Raw genomic sequence first — 6,579 nt, 5'->3', positions numbered from 1 at the left:
AACCGAAAAATGTCAAAAAATTCAATTTTTTAGCTCGGGTTACGCAGTGTAACCGAAAAACATGTCAAAAAATTCAATTTTTTAGCTCGGGTTACGCAGTGTAATCGAAAAAAAAAATATTAAAATACTTTAAAAAAAAAAAAAAAATTTGTATGGGACTTTTCGGACTCCCAAAGTCCCAAAGTCCGGACTTTCAAAGTCCGGACTATTCTAAAGTCCGGACTCCACTAAAGTCCGGACTTTGAAAGTCCGGACTCCACTTTTTTTTTTCAAAGTCCGGACTTTGAAAGTCCGGACTTTCAAAGTCCGGACTCCACTTTAAAGTCCTGCCAACTCTGCTTTAAAATACATGACAAAAAACGCAATCTTTCGCACACTATGAAAAGTTTTTTAAAATTAATTTTGATTCATAGACGAACGAGCATAAAATGTAATAAATTTTTATGAATTAGTATCTTTATTGCCACTTCTAAGACTAATAAAAAGGAGGAAATAAAAAAAGAAAAACTGAACTTTTTTTCCTTGTCTCTAATAAAGGAGGACGAGAGTTTAACGGCAAAAAAATGAAAAATGAGGTCAGTCAAGGAGAATGAGAAGCTTTTAATGAGTGTTGCTAGGATTCTGGTGGGATTAAGGCATTTTTAAAGATGATCGGGAACTGTGGAGCCTTTAAATTGTCTTTTCTGGAGCTAAGGGCCCTAGAATAGTTGCTTCGATCAGTTTAGATGCCTTTTCTCCATTAACTTGCTTTAAATCTGTTCAAAATTGGCATTCTTACAAGATTCACATCGATTGAACTCTAATATGTGTCATTTATGTTGGATATGATCAAAATTTGATGACTTTTGGACAGCATTATGCAGCAAATTTGCTGTTGTATAAAAAATGGACCGAAACAGCCATCATACAGCCACAAGAGCACTCTTACGTCTTGTCGTGAATCTGTGAGGTACCGGCGCTCTGTTGACTGAGTTATGCTGCTTGGGATGGTTTCTGTAATAAACTTCATGAGATTCACAAACTATTCAACCAAATATGAAGTTTTGGAAGCTCTTAAACCTAATTGCAGACTAATGAACACTAAAAACCAAATTTCTCTATGCTAAAAGGCAGTCGTATGTCAAAAAAGACTCAAAATTAATAAATAAGATCAAAAATCTCTGACTTCTTCCTTCCAATAAGACAAAGTGCATCCAAAAACCACACATGTTTCTCATCCCCATCTTAAACTAAGAAATATGCGATGAAAAACCTTGTCTCTGTCGCATTTCCTTTCTTGTTGCATTTCAGATTCCCAGACATCCATAAACACACGCTTATAAATAAAAAACCTCATACAGAACATCTAGCATTCAATTATATTTGCACTATAGCAAGCATGAAATATGTTATTTTTCAATGGAAAATGTGTCTCGTTTTTTTATCGCATTTCAGTTCCTTACGAGAAATATGAAGAAAATGTTGAATTGAAGCAGAAATGAAAAAAAAAATTCCTTATGTGACTCAATCGGAAGCAATTTTCTTAGCGTCATTTCATTCTCTTCCCTATCTTTTTGCTCTGTCATTGTCTGCACTTGTTATGGCTTTCATCGAATTAATGAGAAAAAATTTGTAATTTGAAAGAAATTTTTTTGGCCAGAATTATTTTTTTGTACCTTTTTTGTGAATGTACGAGACAATTTTTCTGGATGGTTATTGTTATTATTATTGTTGCTATTATTTTTGTTCTGTGTAATCAACTTCAAGTTCTGGGAATAGTCTCATTGTATCATTCGGTAATATGAGGATGAATTCAATGCAGTGTAATAATAATATACATAAAAGAATGAATGTAGAGATTAAAGTTAAAGACTCTCTTACGTTATGTTTAAAATAAGCACTGGAACTTTGATAAAGTTTAGAGTTTCAATGGCCATGGTGAGAGATTTAGAGTTATTGGATTTGTTTAAGATAATTTTAATTGAATTTTCAGTTGTCTCGATTGATACAAGTTTGGGATGGCAACCAAGCAACAGTTACATGGGATTCAGGTGAGAGACACAAGGCTTATGGCAGACACACAGAATCCAGGAAGCAGCCACACGGTATTTAGGAGGCAGAAACATGACATACAGGTGATACCACCAAATGACATTTAAGTGGCAGATACATGGTATTTAAGTGGCAGATACATGACATTTTGGTGGTAAATACGTGGTAGACACATGTCATCAACGTGGTAGTGTTGATGACCACATGGTATTAAGGTGGCGGCTTCATGGCATCCAAATGGTAATTGTTTTGAGAATTAACATGAAAATTATAACTTGGACGACATATGGCAGCCACTTGAGCAATAATGATCATACATAAATGAAATTTACCTGCAAATTCTTCTTTTCAGTGTGTCGCGACACATATGTTGCTCGCTACTGACCTAGATGATAAAAAGCTGTCTGCACTAAATCTAATAGTCAAAAATCTAGCTGAAAACCTTCATACCATTACAAATAGCTTCACAATACTAAGTCTGAGCATCCCTTAATTCAATCTAAATTTAAATTATCCTAAAAAGCTTTCCAGCTTTACAATTTTCCTTGAAACTTCTCATTTGATTCCCTTCCTAAAATTAAATTATCACATGCATTCTCTCTCCAAAACTAAAAAGCAAAATTACATCAGACACAAAATAAAGTTTAAAGGAACTAAATGTAATTTAGCTACTTTGTCATCCAATCCATTAAAATTAATCAGATTTAAGGAACCTCTTCATTCAGTGACAAAAGTTTTTTAAATTTTTCAGTTTTGTCCCTAAAAATACCATCAAATAAAAGGTGATGTGGAAGTAAGGCGATAATGAGCAAATCTTGTTTTCTCCGTTGGGTTCACAAAGCTCCATTCATTCACATTTTATTACATATATTTTAATAGCGAGTGATGTGATAACGCGATATGAGTAAGAGAAATCGGGAGATGTATGTGAAGTCAGAGGCATGTAACGTGATGTTAAGGTATTTGATAATGCGAATGAATCAAATTTTATCATGCGAAAATCTCTTTACACGCAGTATGAAAATCACTCAAAAAAAAAAAATAACTGAACAGCTCGCTCCTTCGTATGTGCTTAATGTGCTACCTAGTTACACAATCTCTCCCACCACATCATCATTATCATCATCACCATAAAGGAATAAAAAAAAAGGTTGAAGTGGTAGAAAATATAAAAATAAATAATAATAAAGTGCGAGAATGGAGAAAAAAAAAATGACGGAAATGTTTTGATGGAAGTAAAATCAACGCATAGCGTAGCATTTGTTCATCGAAATGGAAATTCTTTTTCATCATCATCATCTATCTTATCATATGGCAGCAATTGAAGTTTTCTTATTATTTTTATTTTTAGACAAAATAGGAAGAAAATCTAATAGCATCGTAGTGGAAAAATCAAGTGTTGATGGCTGAGATGTACGCACAACTTTTTTGATAGCTAGAATGGGAAGTTTTGATGTTGAGTCAAGGGATGGACATGGTTTGTGGGTTATGAGATATATTTGGGTTTGAGGTCATTTTTTGAGGGTTTTGGGGAGGATAGCTGCAAGGAATATTGATTTATTTTCGGATTATGCTACATTTTTTTGAAATTTTCTTTATTTATGAATCCCAAGATTTTTTGGACATGTCTATTGTCCTGTAATGTAACGAGAATTTATCACATCAACGACAACTTTGTCAAGACTCGCAACGACTTTCTTTCTTTGCTGGCTGGACGAATTCAGTTGTAATTCATGGCCTCCCTCAGTTGACGCCTAAAACTGGATCAATTGCTGGCTGCCCTTTGTCAATTGACAATATCAAGTGCTACAGTCGCTAGTTGATGCTTAATAGATTAGTGTGAGGATCGAACTCTACTTACTTACTTACTTCCCTTGGGTCTCATAGCTTTGGTTTAAGGATGGCAGCTTGCTAGGCAAACGCATCTTGTATTAAACAGCGTCCCATTCATCTTCGACTCTTCGTCCCACTATGTTGCTTGGATTTACGGGAAAATGTGGGATTGGTGCTTAGAGGCCAGGCTAAATTTGCGGAATTGAACTTTTGTCCTTCAAAAAACAGTGTTTTGCTCTCTTCAACAGTATGCCATCCTAGGCACTTTGTCTTCAGATACTTAACTGCAGATATGCCCATTAAAATGCATATTAAATTTCACTACCCCGTCCAGTATATTTCCACGACGATATTTAGCCAACTTATGAACGTTTCCCCTCAATAAATTGAATCTTCAAAACAACAACAAATCCTATATCCACACCACTTAAAACCACAATTTAAAACACACAACAACAAATAAATTTCAATACAGAACAATAAAAAAGTGAATCTCCATACCTTAATCATTACAATATAAATTATCCTCCGGCCATTTCAGTCCCTTGATTTCCCCATATCAAGTGTAAAAGTTGTAGAAAAGAGCAGAGAGCATCATAAAAAGGCAGAAGAGGAAGAATCACTAAAGCAACAGTAAATTTGTGAAGGTTTTTGCTAAATGTTTATTGGTTTCCTTTCTACTTCCCTTTTACGTTCATTCACTGTCTGCATTCTTTCTTACCCTAACACCTTAATGAGATTTTTATTACATATTTGGTTTTCATAATGTTTCAACATCACACCTAGCACATCCGTTCACCTACATCCTCCTCAAAAAAAATTGTAAAAGATAGGTAAAAATGCAGACGCGACGAGGCAGCAAACATTAGGCTAAGTTAATGTATGATAATTACATTTTCTCTTGCTCAAACAAGATCCACATTGAATGGATAAACAGCAAAGGAATTAAGAAGGTGCAAATTCTTTTTTGTTCACCGAAAAAGCAACAAAGAAATTAGACGAGCTAAATTTGCTTCCTTCATTTTCATAATTTGAATCAACTTTTTTTTCATTCCCTCAGTCTGTTTTTGGAATCTAGTCTGTATGAGCGTGGGACAGGTGTGTAATTAGATGGTGTATGTGGGAGATTAATTGGCAGACTGAAGCCAGCGATAGAGTCAGCTTTAGGTGTCATCTGATGAAGGCTATAGATCCCAATTGATCTGCTCGGCTAGCGAAGTAAGGAAGTAAGTATGTAGGAGACCTAAGGTAAAGGCGAGGAAAACTTGGGAAGTTATGCTAGAATTGGCTTTTCATTAAGGATTGATAAGCTATGATTAAGAATTCAATTGACAAAGCTCAATCACCATTTAACGCCTCCTAGAGATCTAGAGATGACATCTAACTCAGTCACAATTCCTAGCTATCTATTCCCTATTACCAATACCAAGTACAATACTTGCTGAAAACACAAGCTGTATAAAAAGCAAAAAATCTCACTTTAGGCCGTCTTTAGTCTAACTAGAAGCGAGATCTTACCGAATCTGACCCAAAATGCTGGTCATGCAAGCCTAGTGCCTGATTTATTCTCATTTCTACCTCCTATGCCTTCCGTAACTGTATCCATAAACGCAAAATAAATTAAAACAACTTTCAACAAACCCCATTCTTTCCCAATCTCCAAAAACTCAACATCTCTAGCTCCACCACTGTATATGCGTGAATCTAAGTATGCATGTAAGGTGGCAAAGAATGAACATTAAAGAATAAGAGAGGCAAGCAAAAAAAAATGTAAATATTTGCAAATGAGATTAAACTACCTGCCATTTAATTTGAACAAAAATTTGCCGTTCAATGATGTTCCTTTTTTTTTATTGCAAGATGGTAAAGCGAATCTAGAGGGGATAAATGGAATGGAAGTGGATAACAGAGAAGTGATGATGATTTTTATGGGGAAGATAGAGAGCGTAAAGAAAATAAGAATTAATTGTAAATTGGCGTTTGATTAGGAAGAATTAAGATTTACGTTTATTTGCATCCATTTTAATGAATCTTTTTTCGGAATTGCTTGTTGGAGGGGCTTGTTGGTTTTTTGTTTTTGGCTTATTGATTTGTAATTTTGTTGGAGGATGCTTGTGATGGGATCGTGTAGTCGTTGGATTGGATTGTTAATTTAATATAAAATACAAATAGTAATTTATTCGAATAAGATGATTAGGTATGCTTCATTGAATGGTTTGATGGCATTTAAAGTAAAATCTATCGATGGCTTTTGCTTCCTAGAATTTCCTAAGATCGACAATTTTGGGTTATCGAGCATTTGAGCCGATATAAGAGCTCAGATATCGAAGCAGAAGCTCATCTATGTTTGAACACCTAAAATGCACGAAATACAGCCCTGCAATTCTTGTCTGAGCCCCAATTTGAACTGATTTGACTTTTATCCATATCTTTACAACTGCCCTGACTGTGAAAATATTATTAAAACTCATTGTAGCTCGTGAACACTTATTGTGCCCCCATATCAGTATTCTGGCGAATTGCAGACACTTTTCGTGGAAAATACAATATTTTCTAGATTAAAGGCACACTCTTATTTGAACTTAATGTGTGTCAAATAAAAATAATTCTGATTGTTTGTCACAAACGTATTTTCTTTAAGATTACAGGGAAATAACAGGTGTCTTGCAACGAAATTGACAGATTGACAGATAATCATTCAAATTTGAGACATTT

The sequence above is a fragment of the Chironomus tepperi genome, unplaced genomic scaffold (genome assembly GCF_022539635.2).
Source record: "Chironomus tepperi strain 1889 unplaced genomic scaffold, CSIRO-AGI_Ctep_v1 contig_85, whole genome shotgun sequence".
NCBI classification, from domain to species: domain Eukaryota; kingdom Metazoa; phylum Arthropoda; class Insecta; order Diptera; family Chironomidae; genus Chironomus; species Chironomus tepperi.
Note: the sequence above shows the minus strand (reverse complement) of the source record.